The sequence below is a fragment of the Macaca mulatta genome, chromosome 18 (assembly GCF_049350105.2).
Source record: "Macaca mulatta isolate MMU2019108-1 chromosome 18, T2T-MMU8v2.0, whole genome shotgun sequence".
NCBI classification, from domain to species: domain Eukaryota; kingdom Metazoa; phylum Chordata; class Mammalia; order Primates; family Cercopithecidae; genus Macaca; species Macaca mulatta.
The window spans coordinates 50087582-50105401 of NC_133423.1; the positions used below are offsets into that span (position 1 = coordinate 50087582).

A 17820-nucleotide genomic window follows, 5' to 3' on the forward strand; every position below is an offset into this window, starting at 1 on the left:
AGACGTGTGTTCTCTGACAATTCCAGAAACTAATTAGAAATGAAAATGAGTTCTCAGACTTAGGAGGCTAATAGCCTTGTCTATTTTGAAAAATGTAAAATTCCTGTGTGTTCCAACAGAAATTTTTTTTTCCAATTCAGTCTAAGAAGCAACAGAATCATGCATCATTAGGCTGGACAAGGAGATGATAAACAACATTGTTATGGCTCTGTAGTTGCTAGGTTGCTAAAGGCTCCAAAGAGGTAACTCTCATTATTTGACATAGACAAGTTGCTAAATGAGTGTCAAGGCAATTGTTGATGCCTGAAGTGGTTGAAGCAACCTACAGCATATTTGCCATTCCAAGAATGCTGTCTGTGTTTCTCCAAGGATGCAGCCTATTTCATTGTGCTTGCTGCTTTCAGCTTTTTCTTATTCAAGCACATCCAAGTCTTTTTCTTTCAATACCATATTCATCATACGATTTCCCTGTCCATGTAAAGGCACAAAATAGTTGCCAACTGCATAAAAATAAAAGTTTAAATTCCTAAATATGCCTTTCAAGTTATACTGAAATCTATTCACAATCATCTCTCTTCTGTTATGGTCTCAATTCTCCCAAAACAACCCAGTAACCTGATCAAAGTTTCTCTGATCACAGCATATATAGTCACACTTTCACAATCTATCTGCCTCACAATTCCCATCACTCTTTCTCTTACCATTTTTTTTTAAGGCCTCTCCCACAAATTCTTTTCTGACTCTCCCTGTCTATTGTGATTATCCTGTTCTCTTAATTAGATAACACATATTCTCCAGAAGGCTACGGTAGATGCTCATGTTTTCATATTTTAATTCTCAAACTACAGTACAAGCATCTTAAAAAAGAAACTTTGTTGTATACTTCTTTTTGAAACTCCATACAATCTAACAGTGCATTTTACATAGTAGATCCTTGGAAATTCCTTATCTTAGCATCTAAATTGGGTGAAACTTAAAGGAACTCTTTCCTCAAAAGACATCTCTACTCATGCCAGGCATTCTGGCCTTTATTTGAAGCAGTTAAACATTATGCTGTTGGCAGATTTACTTTTCAAGAAATTCTTTCTTATTTGTACTAAGACAAAATCTGCTTTGCAGCACCTTCCAACCAAGTCTTAGTTATGTTCTCTGAAGTGACACAAACCAACTCCAACTTATTTTAACTGATAGTACTGCATTTACTTGAAGGCAGATACCATGTCTTTCTCTTAACATGTTTTTGTTCCTAGTCAAACACGTCTCATTCTATGTATTGTTCTTCACGTAACATGGTTTTCAGACAACCTGGTCATTCCTTTGGCCTCCTTCTGGACTCTAAGCATTTTATCAAAGGTTCTCTTGATTGTGATCATCAGATCAAAGCACAATACTCTAAATGTCATACCACCAATGCATATTTGAGTGGAATAGCTAGTTTTCTTAATCATGGCATTATATTGCTAGTAATAAACTCTAAGTTTATGTTAATATATAATGTGATATTTAATATCACTTATAATTTTGGCTCAAATTAAAGAAATATCTACAAGTATTTTCCACACAAGTTACTATTTAGTCAGGTGTTTGCAACTTGAACTTATCCAATAAAATGTATTGCCCCAAAGAGATGATCACATAAACTGATTTTGTTCAAGCTGAAGTTGACAGCTATCTCATTGCTAAAAGCTTCAAGCTAAAGTGAAAATATGTCAGGTGAAGTGGTACATCAGCTTCACATGTGGAGTTTCCACAGCTCAGAAATGTGGACTGCAAGAAGAAGGTTCAAGGGTCATATGGAAGAATGTGCTCTACTCCACCAGACAAAAGGCTACTGTGTAACTAGTGTTTGATAAGCATTAGTAATGTCCCATGGTAGCTCCCTCAACTTTGCTAGACTTTGGTTTTCCTGGCTGTAAAGTAAGACCCACCTGGATAGTTACTATGCCCCTTTTCAAATAGAAGAGTCTACAGCCTTTCCTTTTCTAAGTACATTCAAGCCATCTGTTCAAGAATCTGTTCTGAATGTTGACAGATATTGGTGTTAAATAAATCAGTCTAAGGAGTCCAACAGCCACGTTTTCTATCAGGAAACTGGATCAAATTTCATCTCTTTTTTTATTGTACTGGTGATTAAATGATTAAATAATTTGATCACCAGCCTTCATGACAAAGAAAAATTAACTCTTGAACAAAGAAATGTCCAGCAGAACCATGAACATTTGCAATGGTGCATCTTCCCTTGGCCACACTGACATTACTTTCCTGGGCAAAATTGGCTCCAGGTCCTGCTCAAGCTGAGCCTGAACAAAGGCATCTTGATTTGTGTGTGTGTGTGTGTCAATCACAACATGTAATCATCAGAAACCATGATCTCACATCCCCCTCCCCAATCTCAGTTCAGATTTTGGATTTGTCAAGTGACTGACTAAGTGTTAACAACCAGCAGATGGACTGGAAGGGCAGATGGGGCTTTCTCAGGAAAGCAGTTAAGAAGTGATTAAAATCACCAAGGACTGCACTTATTTTTCCGCCTTTAAAGGATGCTATATTTTTTTTTTCACTGTGAAATCTGATTAAGACAGAAAAGCAGACAATAGAAGTGAGCTAATCCCTGTTATTTTCCCTTCGTTTAAGTTGCAAGACATTTAAGAAGACAAGATAGTTAGGAAATGTTTTAAATAGATTTTATCTGCTTGAATATTAATATCATGGCCATCCTTAATATTTTGGGATGCTCATAAAGATGTTTTCCATTTTTATAAAGTTTTAGAACTGTGAACTCACTTCCATGTACATTGGGTGTCTATACCATTATTTTATTAATTCAATCATTTAGTGTTATGTATGAGTGAGGCACTGTGATAGGTGCTGATTTTACAGGGAAGAGCAGTTCAACCTCTCTAAACTCAGTCATTTTCCTTGGCGCTATAATATGCCATCTGCATGACTATGCCATTTGAAATACTCAGTTTGGGATATTTACACTTATTTTAACAGCAGTGCTCTTTCTTATATTGCTGGGTAACCCCCTTAGGAAATGTTTTCAGAACCAGACTCGTAGCTACAAAAGAAAATGTCTCATTACTTCGTAGGTAAATCTCATTTTTGACCTAAAATAGTTTTGCCTAGTTTGATGATCAAACTTGATTCTGAAAGATATTTGGTTACATGACATGCACTTCTATAATTGAGAATATTTAACACAATATGCTAGAGGCAGTAAATAACATATAAAAGAGGGGCTCTGGAAAGACTTTAATCACTGTGGTAGGCAGAAGAATGCCCTCTCAAAGATGTCCCTGTTCAGGCTGGGCACGGTGGCTTAGGCCTGTAATCCCAGCATTTAGGGAGGCCAAGGTGGGCAAATCACTTGAGGTCAAGCATTTGAGACCAGTCTGGCCAACATGGTAAAACTCAATCTCTACTAAAAATACAAAAATTAGCCAGGTGTGGGAGTCATCACCTGTAATCCCAGCTGCTCGGGAGACTGAGACATGAGAATAACATGAACCCGGGCGGCAAAGGTTGCAGTGAACTGAGATCACACCACTGCACTCCAGGCTGGGCAACACAGCAAGATTCTGTCTCAAAACAAAACAAAACAAAAAGCCCCTGTTCTAATCCTCAGAACCTGATATGAAAAAGAGGACTTCATAGATGTGATTAAGAGTCTTGAGAGGGGCTGATTATTCTGCATTATCTTAGTGGGCCCAGTGTAATTAAAGAGTCCTCATAAGAGAGAGGCAGAGTCGGAAAATGAGATATGAAAGCAGAACTCACAGGGATTTGAAGATGCGACACTGCTGGCTCTGAAAATGAAAGAAGGATCCACTACCAAAGAACAAAGGTGATCTTTAGAAGCTGGAAAACTCAAAGAAATAGAATTGCCTCTAGAGCCTCCAGAAGGAACAGAGCCCTGCCTGCGGACACACCTACATTTTTGACTTCTGACCTCAGAACTGTAGGGTAATAAATGTGTGTTGTTTCCATCTACAAAAATTGTGGTAATTTCTTAGAGCAGCAATAGAAAATTGAAATTGCAACAAAAACTATTTTAAAGAGGGCCAGGCGTGATGGCTTACACCTATACACTCAGTACTTTGGGAGGCTGACTCAGGAGGATTGCTTGAGGCCAGGAGTTCAATACCATCCTGGGAAAAATAGCGAGATTGTATTTGTAAAGAAAAAAAATTAATTATTTTAAATAAGTGATATCAGCATTGAAATAAATTTATTACCTACAAAAGTCATATAGCAGTTTTTTTCCTCCTTTTTTTTTTTTTTTTTTTTTTTGAGACAGAGTTTCCCTCTTGTTGCCCACTGGAGTGCAATGGTACAATCTCAGCTCACTGCAACCTCCACCTCCTGGGTTCAAGCAATTCTCCTGCCTCAGCCTCCCAAGTAGCTGGGATTACAGGCACCCACCATGACACCCAGCTAATTCTTTATATTTTTATTAGAGACGGGTTTCACCTTGTTGGCAAGACTGGTCTTGAACTCCTGACCACACGTGATCCACTGCCTTGGCCTCCCAAAGTGCTGGGATTACAGGCGTGAGCCACCACGCCTGGCCCAGCAGTGAGTTTTTTTTTTTTTTTTTCTCTCTTTTTGCTCTATGTGGCCAGCTTAGATTGAAAAGCAGAGGTCTCTTGGTATTCTGTGTTGATTTCTGAGGCTAAATCTCAATTAAGTGGGAAACAATGCAGCACTTGATTAGTGATGCTCACAATAGGAGTAGGGCTAGGAATGGTGACCTGTGTGTTAGTCACACATTTGCCATCTCTGATTAGTTAGAATGGGTAAATTAGGCCATTGTCTCAGAATCATAGAATGTCAGTTTTGCTTCTTGTATCCCAGAAAAAATACATTTTAATTCCACTTCAGTAGAGAAATGTACAAAAGTCACTAAAGAAGTTTCTGATAGAATCAGGTCTAAAATTAAAGGTCTTTAACTTTCTATCTGAAATTTTTTCTATGACATCTCAGTAAGTTTTGGTAGTTTCATAGTTCAGGTAGAAATAATACTGATCAAAATAACTGTGGTCTCTCCTCTCTTGGTGACACATATCCCATTAATCCAAGGCCTTAATGTTACTGAGCCACCTTATTTAGTGCTTTATCTACACTCACCCCTGTTGGGCAATATTCAACCTCTAAACATCCTCATACTTCCCCTCTACTTCTGCCCCATAACTACCTTTCCTGTTATGTTGATTAAGTATTAAGTCTCAACTAAATATCCTAACGAAAAAGATAGAGAGACCTAATGAATTAATTTATATCTAAAAATGGCTTATTTATTGTATTTCAATTGTTTTAAATTGTTAGTAGTTTTAAAATATAATAAAAAAGAAAAACTTTAAATGCTTGCATCTATCATTTCATGCAGTGAGGTGTCAGAGAAGCAATACATATATTGCTAGTAAAAACAATAAATAAATAAATACGGTTTAGAAGCCTAGCAGGTGCTGTGCTAGGCACTGGGAATACTATTTTGAACAAAAGAGGCAAGATTTATTTCTTGCAGACTTTCAGGAGCCCCTCAAATCTCAGCAATTGATTTGCACATGGTCATTTCTGTTCTCTCTGCCAAGACCATACCCTGAGAAATAGATCAATCACAGCTTATGGAAACAGAAGTTTTCAAGCAGTCAGTGTGGGCCCTGAACTTTTTTCTGAACATTCCAATCCTCTCAGAGAGGAGAAAACCAATGACTTCTTGGAGAAACACTATTATTTCACAGGGAAGTAGAATGGTAAGTCATTAGGAATTCATAATCTGAAAACTGATTGCCTGGGTTTGAACTCAGTTTTTTCTTTTCCACTTGAGAGATATTGGGCAAATTATTTCACCTTTCTAAGTCTTTGTTTTCTCATCTATAAATTGAGATGAATTATATTTACTGTCTCATGGGGAAAAGATTAAAGGAAACAATCTATGCAAAGAATACCAAGTAGCACAGTTCCTAGGAGAAAGTAGGTGCTGATAAGTGAGAGCAATTAATGTTGTAATTTATATTGTCATTAATATAAAAACAATTCCTCTCTCTTACTTCTCTATTACCATGATGAGACACCTTTAAAATAAAGCCTACAAGAATATTAAAAGATCATATTCTCTCTGTCAGTCTTGGTAAATATGGCAGCTATACTGTTGGTCACAATTCCCCTTGCCTTTTTATTCTGGTTGGAAATGCCCAAATCCACTCAAAGGCTGTCTCTCAGCCCAACAGCAAGACAAAAGCACAAAACTAAATAAAACCAAAGAGAAATACTGCTGAAGATTTCTTAGAAATACATGCCTCCCTGACAAATAGAGTGAAGCATACGAAGACCATCCCCAGACACTCCCCATTTCCTACCTGCATTGAATATTATTGTGTGAGAAGGTCATGTTTGAATCCAATATTGTCCAACCATCAGCCATGAAAAGAAAGATAAAAGAACTGCAAAAAAGAGAAATGCGACCTGATGGAGTTGAACTGCTGAATTAGTCAGTCTGGGAGCCACCTCTTTGGAACTTCTTATTATGAGAGATTTTGTTAACTGAACTCTGTTATTTAAGCCACTTTCAGTGGAGTTTTTATTACAAACAACCAAATTTATTCCAAACTAGTAAAAATTATATTGATACTAAAAATATCTACCTTGTGATATTTATTGAGATTACATGAAATAATGATAGAAACTTCATTTTAAAAACTACTTGATATTATCCCAGATATTTATGTTTAAAAAAAAAAAACACTCCAAATTATCATCACTGAGTTACATTATAGAACAAAAACTTAATCACCTTGATTATATTCTCTGTTTTCCTTGCTCAGAGCCTAATCATATAGGTTCTTGCTACTATTATCTACTGATTGAAGCCCCCAGAATTATAAATTTATTGTTTGCTATGGCTTTAAGCTTGCCATCCTAAAGACAAAATTTACTATAGTTTTAATGGATTGATAGAAATGCCTCAGTGATCTTGTTGAGAAAGATCTTGAGGTGTTAATAATCTTGGTGGAACAAGAGCTACGGTTGAGCCAAGAGAAGAAAATAGACTTATGTCGTCTGGGCATGATGTGTCATGCCTGTAATCCCAGAACTTTGGGAGGCCAAGGCGGGCAGATCACTTGAAGTCAGGAGTTCAAGACCAGCCTGGTCAATATGTGAAACCCCATCTCTACCAAAAACACAAAAATTAGCTGGCTGCGGTGGCATGTGCCTGTAATCCCAGCTATTTGCGAGGCTGAGGCATGAGAGTTGACTGAACCCAGGAAGTAGAGGTTGCAGTAAGCCGAGATCACACGATTGCACTTCAGTCTGGGAGACAGAGTGAGACTCCATCTAAAAAAAATAAAATAAAATAAAGAAAGAAAAAGAAAAAAGAAAATAGACTTATGTCTATATATCTACCATTGACTTATCTTTCCCGACCTAGGATAAAACTGAGAACGTCTGAAATTATAGCTCTATAAATCTCCACCTACAGAAGGCAGCCATGGTTCATCAACCAACCAAAAGTGACTCACTGAGAAATCAATCTGACATCTCACCTGACTACAGGTATTTAGATCTTGGCAACCTATTCTGTTAATGTTCTATAGAAAATATGTTATTCTAAGATAATATCCTTTGTGCTGGCTCAAAATCTCCAATCTAAATTAAGTATTTATTATATTCTAGACCTAAAATAACTCTAAAAAGAATGTAGAGAAATCAAAGAAGAAAGAACTAAACTGAGATGCATGAGTTAATCCTATTTCAAATAGTGTAGCAGTGAGAGTCATATCTGTAGTAAGCTAAAGGATATATGCTATTTTGAGTAAAAGGCCATTGTTCATAGGGTACAGGTCAAGATGTTGATCTTGTTTAATCTATTAATCTCCTGTCCTTCATCTTTTTATAGCCTCTAAGACCTAGATGATCTCATATCTTGCATAAACACTTCCTTACAACTCCAGCCCACACCTATCTGCCTTTGACTTCTGTGCTATTGATGGATATTTAACCCAATGGCTTTTCTTGGCGCTCCCGCGCGCATGCGTGCGTGCATGTGTGTGTCTCTGTGTGTGTGTGTGTGTGTGTGTGTCTTTCCTCCTGAACTATGCTATAAATTCTGCAAGGGTAAAAACTGAGTTACAAATATAAAAGTGCTCATTTAAGTATACATTTTATACATATAGAGGGAAGGCCATATGCTTTATTGTTACCACCACACAATTGCTACAAATTAGTTCTGGTGGCACAATTTGGTCAGGGGTGAGGTTTTACCTTAATGTCACCAACACCCCTTGAATAATTCAAGACCTCTCTCTTCTGCTGTTGGGGAAATGCTGAGAAATAAATGTGCAATTCAAAAAAAAAAAGAAAAAATGGAATGCTGTTCACAAGGCATACATTGCACCAGCGTAAGGTAGAATCATACAATGCAGGTAAGACTATTTCAACTGAAACAAACAACACACTAACCATTATCAGCAATTGGTCTCACCAGACATTGAGAAAGACACCACTTATAGTGATCCAGCTTCCATGAAGCTTCCCAATTCTGATGGTTTTTTCCCCAGTGGATCTCATGGTTCCTCAGTCCCACCTTCTGCTATCCACATTATCACACTCCTTTGTCCTCACTTCAGCCATTGTCTTTTTATCTAGTCCCAGCAAGTATGCATCTGAAGTTTTTCTTCTTACACTTAAGCCATAAGTTTGTTTCAGGTACCAATATTTACAGCTCTTGTTTATACTTTATAGTGGGTGGCTCATATTTATCAGTTCGTTCTGGCACGTAAAAAAGAGCTGCAAGAAACATTAAAGGAAAGGGGAAGAAGGTATGGGAACACTCAGAATGTTATTCCTCCTCACATGTAATAGCTCCCATCACACTTTAGATGAGGTCCTGAACCTAAAGGTGAGCCTAAGAACAGATGCAAGCCAATTACAGCAGGTAATACCTTACTGTCTCAGGCCCTTATTCCCCTCCTCTACTCTGCATTTCCTGTAAAAGGTTTTATTTTACCAATTAATGCAGTTTTAATCAGAGAATTCAATTCTATCCAAAGACTGCTGGAAAGGCTTTCAGATAAAAACATGACACTTTGTCCAAGAAAAAAAAAAAAGTCAAAAAATAAACCAGTGGAGACTTTCCCCTTGGGTAATAGTGGATTAGCTAAATTGGGCCAGTACTTTCTCAGAGGACAACTAGAAAAGCTAGATACAAAAATTTAAAACATCTGCTTGAAAATATTGAAGCACTAACAAGATAGTAAATAATTATCAGGCCAAAATGCAGAGACTGACTTTTAGAAATACTTTCTTCCTGAGGGTGACAGAAGGTTGTGTAAAGTTAATCAAAACAGGAAAAGTAAGCAAATAACATACATAAATCAATGAAACAGAAAACAACCATAAAATAGTGAGGGTCAATGAAGCCATATATGGTTCTTTGAAAGGACCAATAAATTTAATAAATCCCTGGTGACACTGATCAAGGAAAAATAAAAGTTAAAAGATACAAATAACCAAAGTTAAGAATGTAGAAGTCTTTTTTATTATAAACCAAATAAAAATTTCTCATGAAATACTTTGTGAATAAATTTTAAAATTGTAATAAAATGAAAAAATTTCTTTAAAAATACAATGTAATGAAACTGAAACAAGAAGAAATCAAAAGTATAAATATTTATATAACTATTAAAGAAATCAAATATATAATTTTAAATATTTCCATATAGAACCCTAGGCCCAGATGTCTTCAGCAAATACTTCCAATAATTTAAGGAAAGGATAATTTCAATATATACAAATTCTCCAAGAGTATAGCAAAAGAAAAAATACCTCTCAATCATTTCAGTAAACCAGCATAACCTTTCTAGGAAAATTTAATGGGCAAATCAAGAGAAAGGAAACAAAAGTACTAGCCAATCTCATACAGGAATATAAATGCAAAAATCTCAATATTACCAAAATGTTTTTGTAATATAATAACCAAAACAAACAAGGTGGGCTTATTCCATAAATGCAATATTAATTAAGTATTCAAACATTAGGATGTGTGCAATGGCTCATACCTGTAGTCCTAACTGTTCAAGAGGCTGAGGCAGGAGGATCACTTGAGCCCAGGAGTTCCAAGCTGCAGTGAGTCATAATGGCACCACTGTACCCCAGCCTGGGTGACAGAGCGAGGCCAGGTTTCAAAAATAATAATCATCAATGAAATTTAGCCCATTTACAGAATAAATGAGAAAAGTAACACTATTGTCTCTTTAGATAAGTAAAAATGTTTGATATAATTTAACACTCATACATAATTTAAAAATATATGTGGATAGAAGAAACTTCCATAATTTGATAAAGGTATTTATAGTAAACTTATGGGGAAGCTTTTCCTTTGCAATCAGACAGCATGCAAGAATGACCTTTATCACTTCTTTTAATCAATATGGACTAGGGGTTTAGCCAATATAGCAATGTAAGAAAAAGAAAGAAATTCTGTAAGAATTGAACACTATAGTAGGTGCTATTGGTACTGCATCTATACCACCTTGACTTTACCACTTCAGTGTACACCAGTCAACTACTAGCACCTTCATTTCTTTTCTGAAGTCTTTCTTTCACTGTTGGAGTCCCTTCACCTGTCCTACTAGCAGGCTAGAAATGGCTCACCCCAGAGAATGAACTCACTCCCGGTAACATCTCTAACCACAGGTCCACAGAACATTTACAATAAGTACTTTACATGGCTTACCCCTTAAATGTGAAAACTCGGATGCAAATTTTTTACATTGATTAATTAATTCCCCAGTTGGATTGAGCTTTCAAGGTAATTTTCTTGAGAGTGAACCCTGTATCAGCTATCCTCTTTCACTTCTTTACTCCCATTCCAATGTTTCTGAGATCAAGTTCCATATAAATCACTTACATCTGAATGTTTGTCTCAGGGCTATGTATGGGGAATCTAACCTTCAATAGGCAAGATGAATAAATCTGTAATTATTCATAGTTGATATGACTGTAGATATAGAAAACTCAAAAGACAGATGCATCATTATAATTAATAAATGAGTTTAACAAGGTTTGTGGATACAGAAATCAAAACACAAATATTGGTTGCATTTTCTTTTTTTTTTTTTTTTTTTTTTTTTTGAGACGGAGTCTCGCTCTGCCGCCCAGGCTAGAGTGCAGTGACTGGATCTCAGCTCACTGCAAGCTCCGCCTCCCGGATTTACGCCATTCTCCTGCCTCAGCCTCCCCAGTAGCTGGGACTACAGGCGCCTGCCACCTCGCCCGGCTAGTTTTTCGTATTTTTCAGTAGAGACGGGGTTTCACCGTGTTAGCCAGGATGGTCTCGATCTCCTGACCTCGCGATCCGCCCGTCTCGGCCTCCCAAAGTGCTGGGATTACAGGCTTGAGCCACCGCGCCTGGCCATGGTTGCATTTTCAAATGAAATTTTAGAACAAGTACCAGAACAGCAACACATACACAGGAATAAATCTATTAAATGTGTGCAAGCCCTCACAATGATAAAATACTATTAAGTAAAACACATGAAAGCAGGCATAAATGGAGGGATAGTCAGCGATCCCCAAATTTGATCAATTTTTTATGTGAAACTTGTCAAGCTGATTCTAAAATTTACATGACAATGTGAAGGGTCAAGAACAGCTAAGACACTAATGGAGAAAAACAGAGTAGAAGGACTTACTCTACCAGGTAGCAGGAATTACCATAAATTCGTCACTGAGACTGTGTAACAGGGGAACAAAGATAGAAAATTAAATTAGTGAAATAGAGGAAAGAGCCCAGAAAGAGACCCACACAATAAATAAGTAATTGATTAATGACAAAGTTGCTACTGTAGACTAATGGGAAAGGAATATTCCTTTCAATAAATGGTTCTGGATTAACTGAATATCAAAGTGAAAAATATGATAAAACGACTCTTACCTCACACAATAAAAAACATATCTATGTGTGACATGCGAAGCAACGAGGCTTCTGTAAAATCTTGATGATCTTGGGATGGCAAAAGGTGAATATAGCATAATATCATTTTTATATTGTAAAGGGAAAGTACTTACATACTGTGCTACTACATTAAAATTAAAAATGTTTATCATCAATAGATGCCTTTAAAAGGTATCCACACTATAAGAGATTATATTTACAACACATATATCTGAAGAAAGAGTTATATCCACAATATAAAAAGAACAGCTGGCTGGGCATGATGACTCACACCTGTAATCCCAGCACTTTGGGAGGTCAAGGTGGGTGGATCACCTGAGGTCAGGAGTTCGAGACCAGCCTGGCCAACATAGTGAAATCCTGTCTCTACTAAAAATACAAAAAATTCACTGGGTGTGGTGGCAGGCGCCTGTAATCCCAGCTACTCAGGAGGCTGAGACAAGAGAATTGCTTGAACCTGGGAGGCGGAGGTTGCAGTTAGCCAAGATCACGGCATTGCACTCCAGCCTGGGCAACAAGAGCAAAACTCCATCTCAAAAAAAAAAAAAAACAAAAAGAAGAAGAAGAACAACTACTACTACTACTACTACTACTACTACTACTACTACTACTACTACTACAAGTCAATAAAAAATAGAAATCAGTAGAAAAAAGGGCAAGAAACCTGAATAGGTAAAGCCTCTATTTCAATAGCCAATAAATGTTCAACCTTTTCTTTTCCATAATCAGGGCAATATAATGAAAACCACAGTATAATTATCCTCTACATTCTCTAAAGTGGTAAAAATTTAAAAATTAATAATACTGTTATTACCAACAATGTAAAGCAAAAGGAAATTTTATATTGCTAGTGGAAGAGTAAATTGGTACTACTCTTTTAATATACTATATGGCGGCAAGCACAACAGCTAAACATATATAACCTGCGACTTTACAGTTGAACTATAGTTATACATGCAAGAGAATTACAAAATTTACATGAACACAAACGGTCACAGCATCACTATTCATGATAGTCAAAAATTTAAAACCACCCAAACGTTCATCAATATTCAAATGGATACATCATAGTAGAGCCACAAATGGAGTTCATTACTGCACTGAAAATGAACAAACTACAACACTACCTAAGAGATTGAAGGAATATTGTAAATATGATTTTGAGCAGAAGAATCCATACACAAAGTAATATATGCTTTATGATTCTATTTATTTAAAATGTAAAAAGAGACAGATGTGAAAAACTATGAAGAAAAGAAAGTAATCATCATGGATTCAGGATAGTTGGTTTACCTTTGAGACAAGGAGAGATTAATAATTGTAAGGGCATAATAAAGACTTCTGGGGTACTTATCATATTCTGTTTTTTGTTCCATTCTATTTTTAGTTCCATTCTTATGTTCCATAGATCACTGTTACTCAAAGCGTGGTCCATAACCTAGTACCCATCCATATACTGCTGTGAGTTATGATGTTTTGAGGACTCAGAAAATCATGCACCAAAATGAAGACCTCAGAAACAGCCTCGGAAGCAAAAGTTTTTCTCTGACCTTCTCCCACCCTCCTATCTTTGAGTCTGTTTCCCCTTGAAGGTTAGCCATAGAAGCTCTCTTCCCCAAGACAGGTCATAAAAACCAAATAGCTTTCTCTTCAAAAGTCATCATAAAACCTAAAAATACTCTAATTCCCCGCTACCACCACCTTTCAGGTAAAAGCTGGCCATTTGCCATCCCATTACTGGGTATATAACCAAAGGATTATAAATCATGCTACTATCAAGACACATGCACCGTATGTTTATTGCGGCACTATTCACAATAGCAACTTGGAACTAACACAAATGTCTATCAATGATAGACAGGATTAAGAAAATGTGGCACATATACACCATGGAATACTATGCAGCCATAAAAAAGGATGAGTTCATGTCCTTTGCAAGGACATGGATGCAGCTGGAAACCATCTTTCTGAGCAAACTAACACAAGGACAGAAAACCAAACACCGCATGTTCTCACTCATAGGTGGGAATTGAACAATGAGATCACTTGGACACAGGGAGGGGCTCATCACACACCGGGGCCTGTCATGGGGTGGGAGGTATGGGGAGGGATACCATTAGGAGAAATACCTAATGTAAATGATGAGTTAATGGGTGCAGCAAACCAACATGGCACATGTATACATATGTAACAAACCTGCACGTTGTGCACATGTACCCTAGAACTTAAAGTATTTAAAAAAAAAAAAAAAAAAAAAACCTGGCCAAAAAGAAATTATCTGATGTGCCTTGTTTGACTGTAGGTCATAAGACCCTCATTCCAGAGAGAGTCCTGCCCCATGCACAGAAGGAAGAAATACGTGCTCAGAGAGGACAAGAAAAACTAGACAGACAGGCCTTGCTGGGTTCCCCTGCTCAGTCTGTTAAGATCAGATCAGACTCTTTTGTCCAATCATATTTAAAAATAGTTTCCCATACTTTGTTGAACCTAAGCATAAAATGGATAATTTCCCCTGCACCTTTGGGTCTTCATTCTGAAGACTTCTGTGTCACATAAAACTAGAATCAAATACATTTATATCCTTTTTCTCCTATTAATCTGCCTCTTGTCAGTGATTTTCAGTGAACCTTGAGACAATGAAAGGAAAGTCTTCCCTTGGCTCCAACACTGTGAAGTTAATTCCAACAGGCCTGGAATTGGCCTGAGCTGTTTGGCTAAAGTACCTTCAAGATGCTGATCAAGGTACTGATGATGGTGTGTGTTTTTTTGTTAACATGAGTCTAAGGAGTTTAGGGTGGTTTGTGCCAACTTGTCAGCATTGTTCATTGTTAACATTGAGATTAATGATTTAGAGTTGGTTCCAGTATGACCACTGAAGAACTCTGTTACTGGAACTGGTTTAATAGCAAGAATATGCCTATATGACCATAAGAAGCACCAGCAAAACTCCATCTGGGGATCCCAGAATCTAAATATTCGATATGTATGTTAATGGTCCAAAAGAAAGTGTGTCCAATATGATGCTACAGAGGTAAGACAATTGGAACCTGCATCTTGTCTCTCTGGACATCTTGCTGGGAGACAGCCTTTGGCCATGATATGTAGCTTTACTTTAATGCTACTGCAATAATGTATGTTCTTCTGGAACAGACTGAATTTTTGTAAGCTTTGTCAATTTGGGTCCTATCAGTTTTTTTTTAGCAGTTGAACCTTGCCTAATTGCCATGATTAGTCCATGGGTTCACATAAGTACAAGAATTCACAATAGATATTCAGAAACTTTATTTTACCAAGTAATTTTATGCCTGTTGGATACAATAATTTAAAATGTTGACTTGGATTTTGTTTATCTTTGTTCTTTCTCTTTTATTTTTCTGGTAATTCTTTTCTACTGGTTTATTCAAAAGTTTGTGTCTTTATAAAAACATGTGTTTTCCTTTTCCTTTTTTAGTATTTCATTTTAATTGTATTTTTTAACTGATGGATTAGGAAAAACAAAACAAAAACAAAATCTGGTCTGTCATTACAGATCGTTTGAAAAGCACTTTTTAACATAAATGTTCAATTTATGATAAATCACTACATGGTATATCTTTGTTCTACACACTTTTGTATAAGCATGTTATATCTCACAACCACCACCAAAATAAAAGTTTACAAGAAGAGGTAAACAATTCTATGAGACTGGTTTTGCTTTCTTATATTAATCTCTTTCCAAACCCCCACACCATTTCTTTGTTGTCCTCCTAGTTTTCTCACATTCTGGTACAGCTTCCACCACTCCAGAACATAATTATTCTGTTAATGTGGGTGTTATCTACAATAGACTCTGAGCTCCCAGTGCCAAGACTACATCTCAGCGTTAAGTCGAGTGTCTGCCACATAGTATATACTCAGTAAATATTTGTTGAAGCAATAAATGTTTTCTGGCCAATGTTTGTTATAAACACTCTAGCATCCACATGACAGCCCCTCATTCTTTTTCCATTTCATTTGTCTAAAGTTGTCAGCAAATTTACTGAGCACCTAGTATCTAGCATGTGCAGAGATACAATGTAATAGCATGACAAAAATTTGGCTAGGCTTCAGAAAGTGAATTTACGCTCAATTACAAATATATAACTTGTTTCATGGCTCTCTTCAGCCAAAATAACCTCTACTAGGATTTGGACATAACATGGCTCCCTAGCTAGAAATGAGAAATTGGATAGGAAAGCAGCTTGAAATATTTTGGGTGCCATCCGAAGCAAAACATAGGTGTGAAGTGATGATATGGTAAAAGTTAGGAATCTAGAGGTTACAAGCAGCTATAGCATGATCTGACTTTGAGTTAGACCTAAACTGTAGTTATCATCACCTTTACTATGGCAGGTTCTATACTAGATAGTGGGAAAGTGATGATGCTGTGGCTTATGGTCTGGTTGACCCAGACCTCTGAGAAACCCATTTTCTCTCTCATTGAAACCTTCTGAAAGCCTTTTGCTGAAACCATACCAAACACATAGAGTTTAACTGTAATTTTCCACTTATATGTGAAATCTTATCCAGGTTTCTAATTCAGCAGCACACATTATTCCCCCCTCAAATATATAAAAATCCTATAGATTTGAAAAATCTTTCAGTTTATGCTGCTTAGGCTTCTAGCTAACATTCTAACCTCTCCATCTCCGCCAGAGTCCTCTTTGCTGTGCATGCTGTTTGCTTGAGCATTATCAACACTGCTATATTGGTGTTAAATGTGATGCAGGCTGCTTTCTGATAGATTGAGGCCACAAGAGAAAATACCAAAAGTCTAAAGCTCACCACATAAATCCGAAACTACTTCATGCTGTGACCATGATAAATAGATCTGCAAATATCTACCAGGACAAATTTAGAAGAGTCTTGGGGCACTGTGTTATACCTGAATTAAAAGGCAGCTTAGCTAAAAATGAACTTTTCTCCAGGCTAGTATGTTTGTTGTTTTATGTTTAAAAATGAAGTGTAGCAAAACCCCTGTAAGGCATCAAAGAGAATTTGCTGTTGAAAACCAGGATGTATTTTGCTAAGGGTTGGTCATCATACTGATGCAGGATTTTTCTCAGCCTCATCATCAGACTCGTGACAGGGGTGCTCCATTTACTCAGCTCTCCATGCTCAACCCCTAGTGGGAGGGAGCACATGAGCGAGTGAATGTTGGATCTGGCCAGGGTCTCTCTGTCTTGGTGCTGGCAGGGGCAAGCTCTATACGGGGCTCATGGCCAGACCAGGCACCAGTGAGATAGTGCAGTAACCAGCAAGCCACTCTAGGCGCCAGCAGGAGCAAGCTCCAAGGGGCAGTGCCCAGGTGTCTGTGTAGGGGGGTACGTGTGACCCCAAGGCCCCACAGGGTGTATTACAACGATTCTTTAGTTCCACCTTCCACAGACAGCTGTGTGTTAACAGCTCAGTTGGCCCCTTGCCTCGTCACATGGTGCAGCTGTCCACCAGCGAGGGCAAAGGGCCATTATGACAGCCTTTTTATGAGTACCTGCACTCGGTGGGCCCCGAGTTCTTGTCCAGCGTCCAAGAAGAATCAGGTCCTGCTGACACTTGAAGGATGGTGAAGGTGAAGAATTTTACTGAGAGATGGGAATGGCTCTCAGCAGAGAGGGGAGCTGGAAAGAGTATGGGTCCAGCTGGTAGTCTTCCCTGAAGTCCAGTAGTCTTCTCTCCAAAGTCAAGCCATCTCTCCTCTACCAACTGAGTCTGGGGTCTTTATAGGCACAAGATGGGGGTGGGGCAAGCCAGAGGTGGTTTTTTTTTTTTTTTTTTTTTTTTTGAGACGGAGTCTGGCTCTGTCGCCCAGGCTGGAGTGCAGTGGCGCGATCTCGGCTCACTGC

At 37.6% G+C, this 17820-nt stretch overlaps 1 long non-coding RNA gene across 1 annotated transcript in view; it reads right to left on the minus strand.

Moving 5' to 3' along the window:
* The window catches only part of LOC114673698 (uncharacterized), a 172205-nt gene extending 154641 nt beyond the window's left edge, over positions 1-17564 (minus strand). Inside the window, exon 1 of the long non-coding RNA XR_013408484.1 lies at positions 17469-17564. This is a non-coding gene — a long non-coding RNA (uncharacterized LOC114673698). The remainder of the gene's footprint in view (positions 1-17468) is intronic.
* Positions 17565-17820: the final 256 nt, after the last annotated feature.